Raw genomic sequence first — 21,989 nt, 5'->3', positions numbered from 1 at the left:
ATGTCAGATCGGGGAGGAAAGGTTTCACCCCAGATCTTTCTGACCAAGGTTCAGGAGCAGACCAAGTCTCAGGTAGCTGAGTAGGAATGTCACCAGGTCTAGCTGTGGGTGGTCCTCAGGTCTGACATGTGTGCTAAGCAGCCACTTGTCCTCCTGAAGCCCAGGTTTTCCCATTTCTATGATGGGAAGGACTTTGAGGACATAGTGGGACAATACTGTCTTACAGACTGTTAACATACATAGATGCTAAGGCTCTGGAGCTGAAAAAAACACCCTGAAAGCTATCTTGAATGCACTGTTTGCTCCTTTTCTATCCCCTTCATCAAATGTAATTTCAGAACCTTGGAACACTTTTCTCATGGACACTCACATCCTCCACATGCACAAATAGGAAGGGCTCAGTCTTCCTTGCGGTCTTCCAGTTGCAACCTGGTTGGTTGCAACCTGGATGGTTCATGGTGGTGCCACTGACTATATGTCCCCGCTTGTCCTCGCTAGTGTTACAGTGAGTCAACTCTGAAGTAAGCAGAGATCTACATGAGGTGGACCCTCCTGCAGGCACAAGGGAAAAGTTGGCGGAGTCCTGGGAACCATCCTTCAAGGGTTGAATCAGCTCCTGATTCACCACCTTCCTGGGATTTCAACATCATCCCACAACATCAGCCCAACCCTTCACTGGGTGAGTGTCTGTCACCTCCAAGGCACATAAAGTGCCTCTGCCACATACTACAACTTGTAAATGCTATTGCACATTTCTGAGCATCCTTACCACCTCTGAAAAGTGTGATGCTAAAGAACAAAGCTCATGGGGATTTTTTAGTATTGAAAGGGTATAAGAACCAGGAATTGTGTACCTAGCACCTGGCTCTACACAAGGGGCTACTGCTTATGCTATATTCATTATGTATGTATTATTTATCTCTTTGCCCCCACTGAAGAAGTTCTCTGCTTCATGCTTCTAGCTTATGTCCATCTATGTTTGGGAAAATATTTAGAAAGCACACACAATTGCCCTGCTGTTAGGGAGTTTGGGGAATTCCACTAAGTGTGATAGAATACTTATATATTCCTTAATATAGCCTGTATAAGAGTCTCTGAGTTATGGCAGGAAAACAAAACAGTCGACTAAATGTATGGAAAGGTATTATATGTGGATCATTTATTCAACATGCACATACACACACACACACACACAGAGAGAGAGAGAGAGACAGAGACAGAGACAGAGAGAGACATTACTAATTTACATTAATTTTCTGAATATTTAGCACAATTCACTGAAAAAAATAGAAAACAGTACCTGGGATTTAATTCTGTTCTTGGGTCAGATAGTCACAGATCTCATACATAAGCAGGTCAGACCCACACAATGTTAGCTCTGAAGCCTTCCTGACTTCCCAGAAATGTAAAGGCCTCCTCCCATCTCAGGACCAGGTTGACAGATCACAGGACCAGCTAAAAAGTGTGTGGATCTTAGGTTCAGAGTAAGAGTCCAAAGTGACAAAGATGTGGACTATGGCTGAGAGGAACTGAGAGAAACCAGAATCTCCTATATATTACGATGCCTAAGAAGGAGCTGAACTCTTGGAGGCTAGCCGTAAAAGATGAAAAATTCAAATAGTCCTGTGCATTGGGTCTCAGATTTCTTGCAAAGGAGAGGGGAGCATGGGGCTCAGAGCTGGCACATGAAATTCTGACCTTCAGCAAAATAAGTCCCCAGCTCTACCTGTCCTCCTTCATCCACACCATTCATCCCAACCACAGCACCAGGGGACCCCAAACTGGAGTAATGATGAACGACTTGTTCTCAGATCTCTCTGGAGACTAGCACATAGTGCTCAGGTGCATACAATTGTATGCCCTCTTCGTTGGAGAGTCAATAGGAAGCTGAGGCCCATGACTGTCTGAATCAACCTTGCTGACCAGGTCTGCCATGGCCAGACAAACACAGAAGGCTTGGCCTATAGCCATGGAGTGTGAGGACTCGGGCCTTGGATTCACGCAATGGATTCTTGCAAAGAGAGTTTGGAAAGAAAGGCCAGGCCTGTGTCTCTGCTGTTCACTCATGTCTCCCCAGGAGTCTGTCTTTCATTTTGGCACCTTGCCACAGTGGTGCACTGCAAATCACTGTTTTCCACCATACATTGCTTTGTTAAAAACTTAAGTTGGCCTGTGTCAGGTCACCAAGACTGGAGCAGCACCGGAGCTTCCGTTCCACATTCTTCTGGATCAAAAGTACCATACAAAGTCAGCTGTGATAGAAACAGATGGTGTGTACGCCCTACTCTGTCTGTATGTTTTGTTTGTTGATGGAATTCTCATCATGCAGTAATATGTTTTCTGGGATTAAATGGTCTTTGGAAAGTAAGTGACATTGGTGAACAACATGTCTGCTGTTTCGGGTCCTGCTCCATGAGCAACGGGCCTTTTATAGTGTTGGTCTAAAGCCAGTTCCAGAACCACTGGCAAAGCTAGGTTCTGCTCTGCAGCCAGATGCCCTTCAGCACTCGGTGTACCACCCCAGGTAGAAAGAGCTCCCGCGTCAGATCTGGAATCTATGCCAGCAGCGGAGAAAGAGCCACGTCTCGTGACCCTATTATAGGGAACCCCTATAATAGCTCTAGAGCTCTCTGCCTTTGTTCTGTGAATGAAAAGATCCAGTGCATGAAGAAGATGAGTAACATGGCATTTTCTCCAAAGCTGCTGTCATAGCCAATAACTCTGATGAACGTGGTAAATGGAGGAGCTCTGCAGAGAAGGCAGGAGCAGGCCATCCCCTTGGCAGCAATGATCTTAGACCCACCATTTCCTGAAAGTATTACAATGGTATGGAACAACCCCAACTCCTCCTGTGCAACCTGGACTAGTTTCTTTACCCCAGGCTTTCCCTGTTCATAGTAGAGCTGGGACCCTAAGAGTACCAGCTTCATCTGAGATGGAATAGTTAGGAAACAGGGTGGAACTGGCCCATATGATAGTGAAGGGTATTCACCCAGGCGCAGATGGAGCCATGTGTCACCTAGCCACCCCAGATGACCTGGCCATTCTTATCTCTTAGAATTCTACAGCAGACACCCAAGTAGCACCACTATTTATGACATCCCAGGGAATGTACATCTGAAGGACCAGATGCCTGGTGAGGTTGGGCAGAAAATACCATCTCATCAGAATTATCAAGACTGAGGATTCTGGATCTGGAAATAAGTGAGGATAGCCGAGAAGAAAATGCACTTCTCCTTTTTTTCACAAGAGTGCTAGGTCATCGTGAATTGCACACTATCAGTGTGTAGAGAAGAAATCCCATCTATCTGTAGAAGTCTCCTTCCACATCTAAGACTTGCTTATCTCATTCTCTGGGAGTGTGTGCACCTGCAGGCTCTAGATAGGGTGGATTTGTGGCCATGTGGCGCTCTCTCCCTCCCTAAAACCTCTTCAAGAAGGTGTTGCCCAGTGACTGCAAGGTCTCCATGCAGTCTCAGTGACACAGGAAGGACAAAGAGCAGCTGGCACTGACTATCTATCTGTGCCGCCATTATTTGGTTCAACAGTGTGGCCTCCTGTGTCGTCACTACCTGCCTTTGGGGTCCCAGCATGAAACCTGGGATAGGACCTGGTGGTGGAGCACTGAATCAAGGTGGCCAGGGTAAGCTACAAAGGGCTCAGGAAATTTTCTCTGTGGGTCTGTGGGCTGCATCTTTTCCTAAGTCAGCTTTTAGGAATCTAAACTGTGTCTAAAAACAGACCTGCATAAAATATAGTCCCTTTTCATGGGGCCACACATAGACTCAAAAGATATGTTGTGTGTCACATTCTCTCATTTGATTTGGGCTCTTTGGGATTCAAATGAAATCTTCCTTCCTGCATTGTTCATTGTGTCCAAGTTGTGCCCTTGTATGGCTTCCTGGTCAACTACTCTCATCTGTCTCATCCAGGAAGGGATATATCAGCTGAGGCAGATAAATCTTGAACAGGCAGAGCTCCAGCTCACCCTGCCTTACCCAGACAGTTTATTTCTTCTTTCTCTAGGAGCACTTAAAACTCGGGGACTTCTCTTAACCACAAGCCATTCTCTCTGCTTTGCAGCACAGTTCAATAGGTATTCTGAAGAAAATGTGGAGAGAAGTATCCAGGCTGAGATGTTTTTTCTTTTTCAATGGGAAGTGGATGAGGTCCCTACTACTGCCCCTTTCATGAGTCTTCGGGGTGTCTGGGAAGTCAGGGAGACAGAGGATAGGAATAGCCTTAACTAGAGGCCTTAACAAGGATTTCTGAGCAGTAAGTTTATTTCAACTGTCAGGCACAAGTCATATGTCAAAATTGGCTTTCAAAGATGCAGAGCAATAGAACTCTGTCCAACTGAAATCTAAACTGTCAAAACAGCTGTGGAGTTGAAATGGGGAGTGATATAAATGGTATTTCCCTTGGCCAATTCTTCGGATCTTTTAGGATTCAGAGGAAACCAATGAGAATCTCTCGTCTAGGCTGTTAATTTGGGTCCTTTGGGTTCTCAAAAGGAATTTGGACTCACGTTTTTCTTTTTCTTAAACTTCTCCTTTCCACCCTCCTATCAGAATATGCTCCCAGAAATTCCAACAGTCATATATGCAAAGATATAATGTGCATCAAGGAAACCAAGAGGCTGTGGTATTGATTGAAAGTGTTTGGAAAATTCAGGTTGGGTTGTAAGAGCAGGAGTCCCTGAGAATGGGTACAGTGATGTCAGTGTTCAGGAAGTGGTGATGAGCTGGCTGAGTTAGCAGTTCTCTGGCTTCACCGCTGGTCCATCTGGCTGACATGTTTTCCAACGAGCTGCTGTGTATGTGGCAAGTAAGGCCTCCGGTTTTAACAAACTAGAGACAAAATTCTTTAGGCAGACACCCGCTGTCCCTCTTCAGTCTTTACTATACCACTGACAACAGAAGATCTCTTACCTATCATAGAGTGGGGACATCAGAGAAATCCCTGTGACAGTGGGTCCGGGTCAGCTCAGCTCGGATCCTAATGGTTACACTTGCAAATGATTTTTGTGTTTGCTGTGACTCCTGCTCTACCCATTGCTCACACTACTAACTGGTCTTAGGATCATTACTCTAGTGCCCACCTGGCAAGTCCAAGAACTTCCAGATAGATTTTTCAGAAGGTTCTAAGTGACTCATGGGTTCCTGATCAGTTGATTCCTGATCAGAGCTCCTAAATTCCTACATAAAACAAAAAGAGAGTATTGCCACATAATACACACAGAAGTCTTTACTCTGTCAGTCGGAGTTGGCACCTTGGGAGACCTTTTTTGAATCAAGGAGCAGAGAATTACCTCCAAGAAATTCTCTTATGGATCAATTGGCAAAAGTGACCTCTGAGGCATTGCCTCTAAATACTCATGGGAATGAGAAGCAAGGAGGTTCTCAAACCTGCTGCCAGAGACACTCTGCCCCTCCTCCACTATGGCTGGGTGTGGCTGGTACCTGGATACACATCAAGAGCTCAGAGGAAGGGACACTGGTCACTGGTGGTGCTGGAATGTGAGGTGAAGGTGGCTGAAACTGTCTCTGGCTGGCTAGTTTGCAGGAGGACCTGGCTTCTCTTGTGTCACTGTGGGATATTGATTGACATTCTTTGTCCCTGATTCCTCATCTCAAAACAAGAAAGATGAATCCTTCAGGCAGGCATCAACAGTGTGGCTATGAGGTTCATGGGAGGAAAGATAAGTGTGGGTGCCTTGCTCAGTCCTTCCTCAGAGGGATGATGACCAAAGTAGTGATAATTGTGTCAACTGCCTCCTCTGGAGACCTGTGAGGTGGGTGTACGTCATATCACACTTCCCACATGAGGAAGCTGCACGTGCTCAAGGTGATGTCCAAATGGCCATTCCTGAGAGCCCGGAGGAGTTAGTGGCCGTAGCAGAAGGTGATTGCCTGTGGTAGGGAGGGGCTTTGCAGAGAGTCAGGAGACCAGGATCCCCCTTTCCAGCTGGAGATCTTAAGTCCAGAGAGCCAGGGATGTCCTAGTAAAGCACTTGTTTACCATGTTGTTTGAGATACCTGCAGCAGAGGGCCCAGAGCAAGATCCCAGAAGAGGCTGCATTCAGGGTGGGTTTGGGGCTAGAGGTGGGGACAGAACACACATTTTTGACTTGTGGAAATGTCACCATAGAGGCATAGAGCAATGTTTGGTCTCCCTTGAAGCCAGCCCAGGGGAAAAGAGAGAGAGAATGGGAGGGAGGCACCCAATGGTTCCAGTTGGGATGCCTGAGTAGAGGGTCCAGGAATCAGGTTAATGGAATTTCAGGCCCTCTGTGTGCCCCTGGGACTGTGTCCTCATCTTCAGAACGACTCCGATGGCACACGGAGCCATTCCCTTTCTTGGCACCTTCCTCACTGATCTGGTGATGGTGTACACTGCAATGAAGGACCATGTGGGTGTGAGTGATTCTGTCCTTGGCAACCAGCATCCCGAGGGTTGGAGGAGAGTGCCCTGCACTTGGCTGAGAGACCCCAGCACTTGGACAACCTGTTCTCCAGAGAGTCTCACAGAGGCCTCTGTGTGCTAGAGCGGTCACATCCATCTTACCCAGGAGTGAAGGAGGCTGCACAGAAGCCCGTGTCCCTGTTCTCCACGTGGTGAGGCTGGCCGACAGCTAAGCTGCATTGGAGTTTAGCAGAGCTGACGATAGTCTCTTTCAGGTGGTACCATGAGAATAGAGTGAAGTTGAGACCCTCTGAGGGTAGGAAATACGTGTGTGGTCCCTACCCCCGTCCTGTGTATGGCCTGTTTCCCTGTCTTCAGAGAGAGTTGGGAATTAGAGCCCCAGAGCTCAGTTCCAATGTTCCTTTCCTCCAGAGCCAAAGGCTGAGCTGCTTCAGGGCTTTATCAAGGACATCTCATGACCCTGGTGGGCACTGGAATTAGTTCATGACAGAGGGTCAAGGTGTGGGGTGTTATTGGTGTATAATCCTCATGATGGACTTTGGTTGGGTTCCCTCCATGGAAATCTTATCAACTTTAATAAAATGAAGAAAGTAAATTGGGTGCCACAATAGGGGGAGACTAGGAATGCTCTATGCCCTGGGGCTTTATTAGGAAGGTTTTGTACACACAAAAAGAATAAAAGCATCCCAGTGGGAGGTGTGTGTAGGGGACTAGAAAGAAGTACAATTCTGTGGCAGGGATTCTTTGAACCCAACTCTGAGAAGAGCTTGGGGCTGGGGTGAGATTGAGGGAAGGAGGTTCCCCTTAAGGAAGGAAGTCCAGGACACCAGCCCCTTCCTCTTTCCTCTCCCAGGGTCCCCACATCATTCTCAGTGCAGGCCCTGTGGGCTTGCTGCCTGTTTTCCTTACCCTGGGAAATCAAAGCTCTTCATGAGATGCAGCTGTTCCCAGTGAGAGGATTTGGAATGGGAGGAGGAATTTGAGGTCTGTTTCCATTTCATTGAGTGGCTCAGTGAGAACGGGTGAGGGCCAGCGTGGAGGTGTGTGAAAGCCCAGGGTGGGTGGAGAAGGTCTTCCTGGCTGGCAGCTGTGAGAGCCTGTGGCCACAGCTCCCCGGTTAGCCACACACCCTTTGTTGGGGTGATTGCTGGGGAACCAGGACTCCAGGTGCTGGGCAGGTGCTGGATGGTAAGGGGGTGGTATGTGATCTTGGCAGACTCAGATGGCTCTGCTGTCCTGCAAGTACTAACCGGTTGCTGTGCTTAGCTCCCACCCCAGCCAGCCATAGTAAGCTCAGTGTCAATCCCAGGGACAGCTGATGGCCTAAACCAGCAGAGGCAGACTGCCTCAGGGCCCCGTGAGGTTAGGACCAAACGTGGCCTGTGGAATGAGAAAGTTGGAACTCAGTTTCTAGCACCAGCACTGACCAGCTTTGTGACTGGTATGATTTTTCTTACTGATGTTACTTGAGGCACCGTGATCATCAATTTAATGAGCCCTTCTAATCAGTTATGTTTTACCTATCTTTATTTATACTCACTATGTGTGATTGTTGTCTGTTAGTATGTTTCTTCATAATAACAGGTGTGTTATTCATTGTATTTTGTTCTTTTTTATTCATGATGGTTCATGTTTGGAGGTCATTGCTGTTAATGTACTTTGATTACTTTCTTGTAAATAAATATGAGATTGTGTCTAGCCATGATTTATGCTAGTCATGAAATATCTTTCTGGTGTGGAGAGTTTTACCAATCCTTCTGGGCTGAAGCCAAGTGCATGGATTGCATTTCTCTTTTGTGGAGCTAATCCCTGAATATATCCCATAAGGGAGATTTAGTGAATCAATGTTGTGTCTATGTTACTCTCTTTTCTGTGCTTTGATGTATGAGTTTGAATTTACTTTTTGCTCTCTGGTGATAAAGGTATATGTATCATCATCTCTATCAGTATGTGTATATATAAATATATACTCCTCTTCCTTTGCAGTATTTCCATATGATAATGATCTGACCCAATCAATTAGTTAAGCCCTCAAAGAGTAAAGCCCCAATTCCTAATCCCACAGGATATTAACTGAGTAAATGCATAAAATATTGTTGTGCAAACTAATTATAAAAACTCCTCAAAGTCTTCCAAAACCAAAGAGAAGAAAATACTTACAAATTAATTTTATGAGTTATACAGTGCCCTGAAAGCCTGGAAAGTCCATCATAAAAAAAGAAAGTTCTCGAGAATAACTTTGAAAAACACATATAAAATTCTAAAAATTACTAACATACAAGATTCAAGTGAAAATTAACAGGATCATTCAAATGACCATGTAGAGTTTATCTCTATGATGCAAAGATGTTTAAATATATGCTAATAAATTGATGTTATATAACACATTCACAGAAATTTTAATGGAGTAAAAAAATTATTTTCTGAATAGATGTGGATGGAGCATATGATTAAATTCAGCAACCATTCATGGTAAGTACTCTAAAAAATATCTTAGTATACAAGAAATGTAACTCAGCACAATAAAGGCCAGATAACAGAAGCCCACCACTGACATCATATTCTCAGGGGAAAAGCTGAAATCTTTTTCTTTAAGACAAGAGAACAATGGCCACTCTTACTGGTGATCTTCAACATTATAATATATATCTATAAAAGAACTAAAGAAAATATAGGAGAAAGCACCACAAAACTGATCTTAGACATGGTTCTCCTTTTTTATTTTAGCTTGATCCCAAAAGCAACTAAAATGCAAAAGTGGATAAATCATATTCATGGAGTGAAAACCTTATGTACTAAAAGACAATTATTAGAATGAGAGGCAAAATATAGAACTGAAGAAAAACCATACATCTGCTAGGGTGTCATATCAAAAGTATAAAGGAACCTGTACTATCCAATAGTGAGAACACTCGTAACTTGATTTTACATGGCCAAAGGATATCAGTAGACATGTCTCAAAGAAGGATATTCAGCAGGCCAACAAGTGCATGAAAAAAGAAAAAAGTTAAACATCACTCATCATCATAAAATTGTAGATTAAAACCACAGACAAATACTTTCTCAACAGGACTTTTACAGCTCAGGAAATAATACCAATAATTATCAAACAGATGGTATCAAATGAAAAAAAAAAAAACTTCTGAACAGCAAAGGAGATGAGTATGAAGAGAGAGCCTACAGAATGCTTGGAAATAGCCAGGGCAGTGGAGTACACCTGGAATCTCAGCAACCCAGGAAGCTGAAGCAGGAGGATTGCAAGTTCAAGACCAGCCCCAGCAAGTTAATGAGGCCCTCAACAACTTAGTGAACTGGGAACTCAAAATAAAAAATAAAAGGGGCTGGGCATGTGGCTCAGTAGTAAGGTGCCTCTGGGTTCAATCACCAGTACCAAAAAAAAAAAAAAATCTTTGCCAGCTACTCTTATGAGGACTAATATCTAGAATATATGAAGACCTCAAAAAACTTTATGCTAAAAAAAAGCCCAAACAACCCGATCAATAAATGTGCAAATGAATTAAGTAGACATTTCTCAAAAGAAGAAATTCATATGGTCAACAAGTATATGAAAAAAAATGTTTAACACTTTTAGCAATCAGGAAAAAGCAAATCAAAACCACACTGAAATTTCTCATCACTCCAGTTAGAATATGCTATAAGTAATAATAAATGCTGGTGAAGCTAATAGGGAAAGGAGACACTTATACATTGTTGGTAGGATTTTAAATTAGTACAATTAGTATGGAGTTTCTTCAAAGGTCTAGCAATGAAATTGTGTTATGACCCATCTGTGCTACCCATTGTTATTTTTCTCAAAGAATTTAAGTTAGCATACCATAGTGACACATGCATACCTAATGTCTATAGCATCATAATTCACAATATCCCAATGTGGAACCAGCCTAGGGGTGTGTCAACAGATGAATGGATAAATAAAATGTATTATATTTAAATGGTGGAATTTTATTCAGTTATAAAGAATGAAATTATGTCATTGGCTGGCAAATGGATGGAAGTATATAACATCCTGTTGAATGAAATAAGCCAGACACAGAAAGTATAAGGGCATATAATTTCTCTCACCTGTGGAAGCTAGAAAGGAAAAATGTTTTTAAAAAGGATCTTATGTGCAGACTCAAGGTGACAGATGAGAGGAAGACTACATTCCTACTTGTTCACACACCAGAGAGTAGAAGATAAATTTCTCCCAGAGATGCATAAAAACCCAACACAGGAATACAAGAAATATGAATAACTAAGGTAACATGACAGCTCCTAAAATTCATAATTTACCAGCAATGTCACTCAAAGATATTGTAATGGGTGAAAAACAGATAAATTTTCAAAAGAATCATTACAAGAATGATCAATGAGTTCCCAGGATACACAGAAAAAAAAAAAAAGAATGAATTAAGGAAGTCAGTACAAGTTATGAATAAGAAGATAGAAATATTGAACTCAAAAAACTTAACACCAAAAAGAAAAACCAAACAACTCAAGCAATAAATGGGTTAAGGAGCTGAACAGATGCTTCTCAGAAGAAGATACACATTTGATCAACAAATATATGGAAAAAAATGTTCAACTCTAGTAATTAGAGGAATGCAAATCAAAACAACTCTAAGATTTCATCTCATGCCTGTCAGAAGGGCAGTTATCAAGAATACAGGCAACAATAAATGTTGGTGAGAATGTGGGGGGAAAGGCACACTCCTACATTACTGGGGTAATTGCAAATTGGTGCAACAAATCTGGAAAGCAGTATGAAGATCCCTTACAAAACTTGGAATGGAACCACCATTTGACCCAGCTATACCAAAAGGACTCAAAATCAGCATACTGTAGTAATGCAGTCACATCAATGTTCATAGCAGGTCAATTCACAATAGCTAAACTATGAAAGCAACCTAGATGCCCTTCAATAGATAAATGGATAAAGAAACTGTGGTATATATAAACAACAGAATGTTGCTCAGAATTAAAAGAGAATAAAATCATGGCATTTGCAGGTAAATGGATGGAGTTGGAGAATGTCATGCTAAGTGAAGAAAGCCAATCTGCCAAAACCAAAGGCCAAATGTGCTCTCTGATAAGTGTAGGCTGATCCAAAATGGGGAGGGGGACAGCATGGGAAAAATGGAGGAACTTTGATTGGGCAAAGGGGAGGGAGAGGAGGGTGGGTGCAGGGGGGCAGGAAAGAAGGTGGAATGAGATGGACATCATTACTCTAGGTACATGTAAGACTACACATAGGGTGTGATGCTGCATCATGTCTAACCATGTGCTACAATTGTGTACAATGAATCAAAATGCATTTTGCTGTCATATACACCGAATTAAAATAAATAAATAAATAAAAAGGAGCCTGGGTCAAAGACACCAGCTTTATTCTTTGAAATAATCAATAATATGGATTTTAAGCAACCCTACCAGATCTGGACAGCCTTGGATACCCCATTTTTTGTGTGTACAAACTACTTAAAGATCTGGATTACAGCCACAGCAAGGAAATCATGCACACGATGTTTCAAATCACCTCACAATGACAAATCACCAACTAAAAACAGCTGCCACCGGTGGACTGGGGCCTGGCAAAGTTCCATCACCTTGATCAGGAGTACAATGTTCCTGTAGCGTCAAGGTACTTCAAGGGACCAGAGCTTCTTGTGGACTGTCAGATACATGATTACAGCTGGGACATGTGGAGTTTGAGCTGTATGTTGGCAAGCGTGGTATTTCAGAAGGAACCTTCTTCCACAGACAGGACAGCTGTGACCAGCTTGTTTGCATCGCCAAGGTTCTGGGTACAGATGAGCTGTATGGGTATCGGAAGAAGTATCATATAGACCTAGATCCACGTCTCAAAGATATCCTGGGACATCATTCACAGAAACACTGGGAAAACTTTATGCGTACTGAGAACAGGCACCTTGTTAGCCCTGAAGCCGGAGATCTTCAGGATAAACTCCCACAATATGACCATCAACAGACACTGACTGCCAAAGAAGCCATGAAGCTCCCGTACTTCTACCCAACGATGAAGGATCGGTCCCAGCCTTGGGCAGAGAATGCTGTGCTTTCCAGTGGTGTCATGGCAGCCCAAGGAGGACTGGAGACTGACAGGTAACACGGCCTTGAGGCTTGCCAATAAAACCAGCCACCAAACACAAACCTTGAAGGAAACTACAGTGTGATAAAAAGAGAGTCTAATCATTCCTTCTAAAAGCAAAGAGTCAAGACTTTAAAGTCAGTCAAAAAGAAAGACACTCCCCAGTATGAGACTACAGGGAGCCTCGATGGTAGGGTAAGGATGCCCACAGGTCAGGATCTGAGGGGCTCTCCCTTCAGAATGCATGGGAGATGAGAAACTCAGAGTTTTTGTACATTTACCTTCACTTTACAGGACACCACTATTGAATTAACCTGTTTGGTCAACAAGCACTGAATATCTGACTTCCTATCTATTCCATTGTGGTCTGGTTTCCTTTCCTCAGAATTCAGTCTCAAGTTTTAGCAAAACGTTACAGTCTATATTAACACACCAGCTTTATGAAAAAGAGATATTAAAACAATGACAGTATTTTTTAAGCTCTTTTAAAAATTCATGTTTTATGTGTTTTTTATGACATGAGCTCTCCAGGAAATGTCCTTCATCTTTGCAGTTTTCCTCTAAGTGTATTCATTTGTGAGCAAACTGCAGTCAATTTTAGAGTCCTCTTTAAATGAGATGCCATCAGCAGTCCATTGGTTTCATCAGAAGTTCCATGCTAAGTGGCTAACTTGGAATTCATAGAAACCTTTGTTGATTTGCCTAATTGTACACTCTTTTCTACCCACCTAATTTTCTTTCCTCTTAATTAATTCTATTCTTGACATCTTTTAACGCTAATTGTTTTACATAATGCCTGCCCCCACCAATAATGCTGGTGCAATTATCACTGTTGTGGATGACATATATGACACCTGGTATTTGATGTGATGCCAGATATAATACATGATTACTTAGTGTTTTATTGATGGCAATTGCTGATTCTACCATCTCTGTTGATTGTGCTGATTAACATTGTAGATGTCACAGTAGGAACTAAGTATTTAGCTTAATACTGTATATTGTTTGCATTGGTGGTTATTATTATTTGTCTCCCTCTAATCTGTGAGATACTGGAAACCCACAGGGACACTACAAGCTCATAGGATAGAAACTTAGCTCCTTCAGACCCATATTACAGAGAGGTAGACACACAAACGATATGAAAAAGCAAGGGTACAAACCATTCCAAACAAACCAAAATGTCTCCACCACAGTCTCTATTGACATCGCAGTGGAGGAGATGTCAGTTGAACTGATATATGAGGTAAAAGATGATGTAGGAGTGAAATCAGAAACAAAATACAAGAAGTGAAAGGTCAACAAGGAGATTAAAATTCTGGGGAAAAAAATTAATTGGTAATCCTCAAAATGAAAGAATCAATAAACCAAATTAAAAATTCAATGGAAAGCATCATCAATAGATCGCAGCACTTGAAAGACAGAGTTTCAGGCAACAGAGACAAAGTCTATAATCTTGATAACAAAGTTGACCATGGAGAAAACATGTTGAGAGACAGCCACATATTGAAGAAATATAGGATAACCTTAAAAGGCAAAATTTAAGATTCACTGAGATAAAGGTTCTGAAATACAAACTAAATATTTTCAATGAGATAATATCAGACATTTTTCTAAACCTTAAGAAAGCAATGGAAATTCAAATATAAGAGGCTTGCAGGTCTTCAAATATATGAAATTACAACAGATCCACTCAATGCCATTAATTAATTATAAAAATATTCTTATTATGAAAATAACTGACATTCAGAATAAGGATAGAATTTGAAAAGCTGCTAGAGAAAAACTAGAGGTCACATTTACAGGTAAAATAATCCAGATTTCAACTGATTTCTTAATCCAGCCCTAAAAGCTAGGAGGTCTTGGAATAATATATATGAAGCTCTAGAAGAAAGTGGGTGCCCACCAAGAATACTGTACCAGCAAAATTAAAACTTCTAACTAGAGGTGAAATAAAAGCCTTTCATGAAAAACAAAAGTAAAAGAATTTACAACTAGAAAGCCTTCACTACAAAACGTAATAAAGTATTTCAAGAAGTATAAATGAAAACTACAGAACTAAAAAGTATAATTAATAATTTAGACTTAACTGACCTATATAGACTATTTCATTCATTAGTGACTGAATATACTTTTTTCTCATTAGATATGGAACAATTTTTAAAGTGGAAATCTTAACCCACAAAAACTCTCAAGAAATACCAAAAAAAAAATAGTGTTAATACCTTTTATCCTGTAAGATCTTAGTGGAAAAAAATTAGCAATCAATGATAAAATAGTAACTAACACCTGGAGACTAAATGATATACCGTTGAATGATGAATGGATAGCAGAAGAAATCAGAAGTGAAATTCAAAAATACTTGGAAGAAAATGAGAATACTGAAACAACAAATCAAAAACTCTGGTACAATATGAAGGCAGTTGTAAGAGGAAAGTTCATAGCACTGAGTTCATACGTTAAAAGACTAGAAAGACACCAAATAAATAAAATTCTAACATTACATTTTAAGTCCCTAGAAAAAGAATAACAAATCAACACCAAAAATAGAAATAAAAATGATTTCATTTTTGAAACTAGGAGAATATATTTAAAATTTAAAAATTTTAAACAGATCAATTTAAAGTAATAAAGCTAAAGAAGCAATCTAAAGCCTACCAACAAAGAAAAGCCCAGGACCAGATGGATTCTCAGCCAAGTTCTACCAGACCTTTAAAGAAGAATTAATACTAATGCTCCTCAAATTATTCCATGAAACAGAAAAGGAGGTAACTCTTTCAAACTCATTCTATGAAGTGAGCATCACCCTGACACCAAAACCATACAAAGACACATCAAAGAAAGAAACTTCAGACCAATATCCTTGATGAATATCTATGCAAAAATTCTTAATAAAATACTGGCAATTCACATACAAAAACACATTATTAAAAAGATAGTGCACCATGATCAAGTGGGCTTCATCCTAGGAATGAATGGAACAACATATCAAAATCAATAAGTATAATTTACTGTATAAATAGACTTAAAGATAGAAATCACCTGAATATTTCAATAGATGCAGGAAAAATCACATGACAATATACAGCATCCATTCTTATTCAAAACACTAGAATAACTGGGGATATAAGGAGCATACCTCAACATTTTAAAAGCTATATGCAGCTACCCTAAGGCCAGCGTCATTCTGAATGGAGAAAAATTGAAAGCATTCCCTCTAAAAACAGGGACAAGACAAGGATGTCCTCTTTTACCACTTTTAATCAACATAGTGCCTGAACTGAAATGTTGGGGCATTGGTTTCTGTTCTAATTCCTAGGTCTTTGGTCTACTTTGAGTTGAATTTTGTGTAGGGTAAGAACTCTAACCAGAGCAATTAGACAAATGGAAGAAATTAAATCTATAAAAATAGGCAAAGAAGAACTCAAACTTTCTCTCTTTGTTGATGACATAATCCTGTATTTAGGAGACCTAAAAAACTCCATCAGAAAACTTCTAAAACTTATAAATGAATTCAGCAAAGTAAAGAATACAAGATTAACACCCTTAGATCAATTGCATTCCTAGACACCAATGATGAGTAAGCTGAAAGAGAAATTAAGAAAATTATTTCATTCACAAAAGCCTCAAAAAATACTTAGGAATCAATCTAATAAAAGAGGTGAAAAACTTCTACAATGAAAACTACAGATCACAGAAAAATTGAAGAAAACCTTAGGAGAATAGAAAGATCTCTTATGTTCTTGGACAGGCAGAATTAATATTGTCAAAATGTTTGTACTACCAAAAATGCTATGTAGATTCAATGCAATTCCCATTAAAATTCCAACGATGTTCTTCATAGATATAGAAAAAAGCAGTCATGAGATTCATTTGGTAACATAAGAGGCCCAAAATAGCCAAAGCAATCCTTAGCGAGAAAAAAAAAAAAATAGCAGGAGGCATCACAATACCAGATGTTAAATTATACTACAGAGCCACATGGTAACAAAAATGGCATGGTATTGGTGCCAAAACAGACAAATTGAAGATCAATGGAGCAGAAAACACAGAGGCAAACCCTCATAAATACAGTTATTGCATACTAGACAGCAGTGCCATAAACATGCATTGGAGAAAAGATAGCCTCTTCAACAAATGGTGCTGGGAAAACTGTAAATCCATATGTAGTAGAATTAAATTTACTACAAATTTCATTTCTCACCCTACATAAAATTCAACTCAAAGTAGATCAAAAGACCTAGGAATTAGACCAGAAACCAACACTCCAACATTTCAGTTCAGGGACTAAGTTTGTTAACAAGACTCCTAAAGCGCAAGAAGTTAAGATCAAAAATCAATAAATGGGATGGCATCACACTAAAAGGCTTTTTCAGAGCAAAGGAAACAATCAAGAGCATGAAGACAGAGCCCACAGAATGGAGGAAAATATTTGCCAAACTGCACCTCAGAGAGGGCATTAATTTCCAGTATATGCAAAGAACTCAAAAAAAACTTTACACCAAAGAAAAAAACCCAAATATCTAAATAAATAAATGGGAAAAGAAAGTGAACACACACTTCACAGAAGAAGAAATATGTTCAGTCAACAAATATATTTTAAAAGTTCAATATTTCTAGCAGTTAGATAAATGCAAATTAAGACCACCCTGAGATGCCATCTCACTCAAGTCAGAATGGCAATTATCAAGAATATAAGTAACAATAAATGTTGGTGAGGAAGTGGGGAAAAGTGTACACTCACACATTGCTGGTGGAACTGTACACTGATGCAACCACTCTGGGAAGCAGAATGGAGATCTCTGAAAAAAAATTTAATGGAACTACCATTTGACCCAGTTATCCCACTCCTTAGTGTATAGGCAAAGGATTTAAAATGAGCCTACTACAATGACACAGCCACATCAATGCTTAGAGCAGCACAATTCACAATAGCTAAGCTATGGAAGCAACCTAGGTGCCCTTTAACAGATAGATAGATAAAGAAAGAAAATATGGTATATACACAATGGAATATTACTCAGCCATAAAGAAGAATGAGATAATGGCATTTGCCAGTAAATTGATGGAACTGGCGGCTATAATGCCAAGCAAAATAAGCCAATCTAAAAAAAAAAAAAAAAAACCCCAAAGGTAATGTTCTCTCTGATACATGGATGCTCATGCACAAAAAGGGAGGGGGCAGTGGGGAAAAATAGAAGTTCATTCAATTAGACAAAGGGGAATGAAGGTAAAGAGTTGGAATGGGAATAGGAAAGTCAATGAATTAGACATAATTTTCCTGTGTTCATATATGAATACATGACCAGTGAAACTCCACATCATGTATAACCACAAGAATGAGATCTTAAGTTATATTCCATGTATGCATAATATGTAAAATATATTCTACTATCATGTGTAGCTAAACATAACAAATATATTTTTTAAAAAGAAATTAAGAAAGTAATTGCATTCACAAAGGCAAAAATATATAAGGCATGTTGAAATATACCTAATCATGGAAGTGAAAGATCTGTACCATAAAAATCGTATAAAACACTGATGAATGAAATGGTAGAGAACACAAAAAATAAAAACCTATCCCATGTTCCTATATCAAAAGAATTTAATATTGCTAAAATTACCATATTACCAAAACAAATCTATGAGTTTCCTTCAAGAAATATATACAATCATCCAAAAACGCTTGAAACCACAAAAGACCCTTAATAGCCAAAGTGATTCTGAGGGGGGTGGATAACCTGGAGGCACATCACATACCTGACTTCAAAACATACTACAAATTTCCAGTATTGGGGATTGCATGGTACAGCCATCAGAACAGACACAGGCAGAGACCCATGGAACAGATTGGAGGATCTAGAAAATCAATCCATGCTCGTACAGCCAACTGACTTTTCACAGAAGCATGCAGAACGTACAGTGTCCAAAAGACAGCCTCTTCCAAAAAGAGTGCCAGCACAATTAGACAAGGTTTAGATGCTTTCCTCTCACCATACACAAACATCAACTCAAAATGAATCAGAGACCTAAATGTAGAACCTGAAACTATGCAATTACTTCAAGACCATGGTGTAGATAATGATGTCTGAGATCGGGCCTCAAAGGCAGACACAACACAAGTCAAAATAGTCAGGTGGGATCATACCACTAAGAAGCTTCTGTTCAGCAAAGGAAATAATCAAGTGTTAAGAGACAACCTGCAGAATGCAAGAACAAGTTTGCAGATTATTCATACACTGGACTGACATCAGAATATACACCAAGCAGCTCCAAAAGCTGACCACCAAAAAATATCATCCAATTTAAAAATGGCCTGAAGAACTAGAGACACTTCTCAAAAGAAGATATAGAAATGGCAAAAAGCAAGGATATGAAAAAATGCTGGAAACGGAAATAAAAAACAATCATGAGATACCATCTCACCCTGTTAGAACAATTAACATCAAATAGACCAAAAAAAAAAAAAAAATGTGGGCAAGGATGCAGAGCAAAGGGACTTATACACTATCAGTGGAAATGAAACTAGTATAACCATTATGGAAAACAGTATTGAGATTGCTCCCAAACTAAAACTAGAACTACTATAGGATCTAATAATTTCACTAGTACCACAGCACAATCATTATGTGCAGAAGACACCTGTTTTCCCATGTTTACCGCTGCACGAACAACAGTACTTGAAACATGCAGTCAACCCAGATGTCCAACAGCAGATGAATGGATAAAGAAAATGTGGTATATATACAAGATGGAATATTATTCAGCCATAAAGAATAATGAAATCCTGTCATTTGCATCGACATAGATAGAATTGGAGGGCATGTTACGTGAAATTAGCAGACACAGAAAGACAAGTATATGTTCTCACACATTTGTGGAAATCCATAAATGTATCTCCTTAGAAAATCCACTGGAAAGGGAAATAGTTTTCACTAGAGACTGGGAATGGCAGGGGACAGTGGGAATAGAAACAGAGAGGAGGAATGGCTTCTGATTTTTCCATAACACACTATGGTAAATACTTGTTGAAACAATCCACGTATTTCAGAATGACTAGAAGAGTATGAAATTCTCAACACATAAAAAGGAGTAATGTTTGAAGAGATGTAAACGCTTATTACCTGACTGGATCACTACACGTTGTATCCATGTCTACCATAATCTACCCCACCAAGATGTACAAATACTACATCTGAATAAAAAAGAATTGTAACTCTGTGGGGGAATGGGTTTTGTGAGAAATCTGAATGCCATGTTTTGCCTTTTGTGCTGTTTCTAATATTACGCTGTCATAATATTTATAATGATGATATCATACTTTTAAAAATGGAAATGAACACAAGAATTTTATACTGTAATATTCTTTAGTGGTTAGAACTTATGCTTTCCTGGTTTAAAACTAATGTGTTGAATTAAAGGTTTGAATTCATGTTCTATTCCATCTCTTTCTAGGTATAGCTTCATTTTAAAGTTTATAGATAGCCTAGATTTCTCACAAGAGTTCAGATGTTTCGAAAGGGGATGGGTAATTCCTATTTCTTATCCTTTCATTGGCATCTGCTGATCTTTTCAAACTGTTCCTTGGTCGTGAATTCTTAAAACAATGGAGTTAGATTTTCTTTGCTCTTGTATGGGCCTAATGTTAGATGTTCTTTTATACAAAGTTACATTCATTCTGTGCACTCATTTGGACCCTCATACACAGGGATTATTTTTTGGTAAGTCTTCAAATGGTTTATCTAGGTTTCATCTTCATAAGAAGGTGCCACCAAAATGCTCTCCAGCCACCCTACAGTGTTTCCTTGTGCTTGTTGTGATCCTTCCCATCCTGTCCCCAGACATCCCTGGTTCACTGTAAAGTTCAAGTGCTGCAAAAGATCTCTGGTCCTGGTGACTCACATTCCAAAATTGCACTTTTCTCTGGTCTCAGTTATAGAATTAAATTATCTATCATTTGCTTGCCAGTTACATAGATCAAAGTCAATACATTTACCCACAAAGGAATACATCTGTGTACTTTGATTAGCTCAGAGAGCATATCCCATGTGCCACAATTAATCATTGTAAAGACAGCCATCGGCCCGTGCTAACAGAAGTTCTCCTAGCACCGGTCGGTAGCTTCATTCCTGAAGGCAATTAAGAGGCTCCTCTGGATGTCTCTGGCTATGAAGAGTTTCCTATGGGGAGGAATATCAGGAGGCCAAGCAAAGCAGGGATGAGTGACTTCCGGAATCCGCATGTTTTCTCTAATGGTGCAATGAGTCTGTTGGACATGGAAATTCACAGCTTACATTATAATCACATCTCAGGGTTCTATTAAAAGCACCTTGATTCACTGGTACTTAATGTGCTACCTGGGATCTTCTCGTCAGTGAACACTGGGTAATCTCCCAAGGACATTTCAGACTCCCTTCTCATTCCCTTGAGGCATTACAAAGCCCATGCACCCAGCCCATAGAACTCATTTATTAAATTATTGTTGAATGAAACTAAATTTTGTTGCATTCCAATTGACCACCTGGAAAACCCTTGTGGTTGTTCTTCTTTAATAATCTTTAGTTGTCCCTTTGGTGAAAGACTGTTCAGTAGCTGCAACACTGGGAATAAGAATAAGTTATATTCCGTGTATGTATAATACATCTAAAATTATACTTTGCTATCGTGGATATCTAAAAAGAACAAATTTTTAAAAAGAAAAAAATTTATCTGGGTTCTAGTTTCCTCCAGTGTAAAGTGGGGATAGTAACCTTACTACCTTCACAGTTTTACTTTGGTAATTGAGAGTAAATTACGTGCTTGCACACAGATGTTCGCTGTCACTTATTATTTTTTTTCAATGTGGAGTGCTTCATAGATATGCATATCATCTTTGCACAAGGGCCAGGCTAATCTCTGTATCATTCCAATGTTTGGATATATGCTGCCAATATGAACACTATTATCAGTTCTGATCACATAATAACCCCAAAACAGATACTCTCTCTGTTTTACAGCTGAGGAAAAACTGAGGCTTAAATTAGATCACAAGTTCAAGACCAGAAGACCAGTAGAAGAAGAGCTGGTTTGTGAATTAGATCGGTTTGCAAGGTATCTGAGCTCCCTTCCTGCTCTCCACACTGCCCCCTTGTGCAGCTACTGCAACCTTTCCTATCCAGGAATGAGTTCATTATTCAGATGAAAATAGAATATTCATGAGATAATTTAAATTATGAAAACACAAAGGCAATGAGTGTTGAAATACATGGAGAATAAAAGGTGCAATCGTTATGATTAGAAAAGCTCTTAGATTTAACATTAAGGGAATTTCATTCCCCTTACTGATGTTTGTTGCTATATAGAAGAACACTAATTATGGCAGAACCATTAAAAGAGTTAGTGGTGCTTATGCAGATTTTTTCTCTTGCTATGATTAAAAAAAAATAATGATTCTCCCAAATGCATTGAGCTT

At 39.8% G+C, this 21,989-nt stretch overlaps 1 non-coding gene and 1 pseudogene across 1 annotated transcript; one reads left to right on the top strand and one right to left on the bottom strand.

The window, feature by feature from the left end:
- LOC107149719 lies at positions 1-15,111 on the top strand (annotated as a pseudogene).
- Positions 15,112-21,373: 6,262 nt separating this feature from the next.
- Positions 21,374-21,477, bottom strand: LOC125616281. Its single transcript, XR_007346915.1, has one exon. It is a non-coding gene; the product is annotated as a U6 spliceosomal RNA (small nuclear RNA).
- Between the last annotated feature and the right edge of the window lie 512 nt (positions 21,478-21,989).

This window comes from Marmota marmota, unplaced genomic scaffold, assembly GCF_001458135.2.
Source record: "Marmota marmota marmota unplaced genomic scaffold, marMar, whole genome shotgun sequence".
NCBI lineage: Eukaryota > Metazoa > Chordata > Mammalia > Rodentia > Sciuridae > Marmota > Marmota marmota.
Note: the sequence above shows the minus strand (reverse complement) of the source record. Positions and strands in the feature narration are given on the sequence as shown.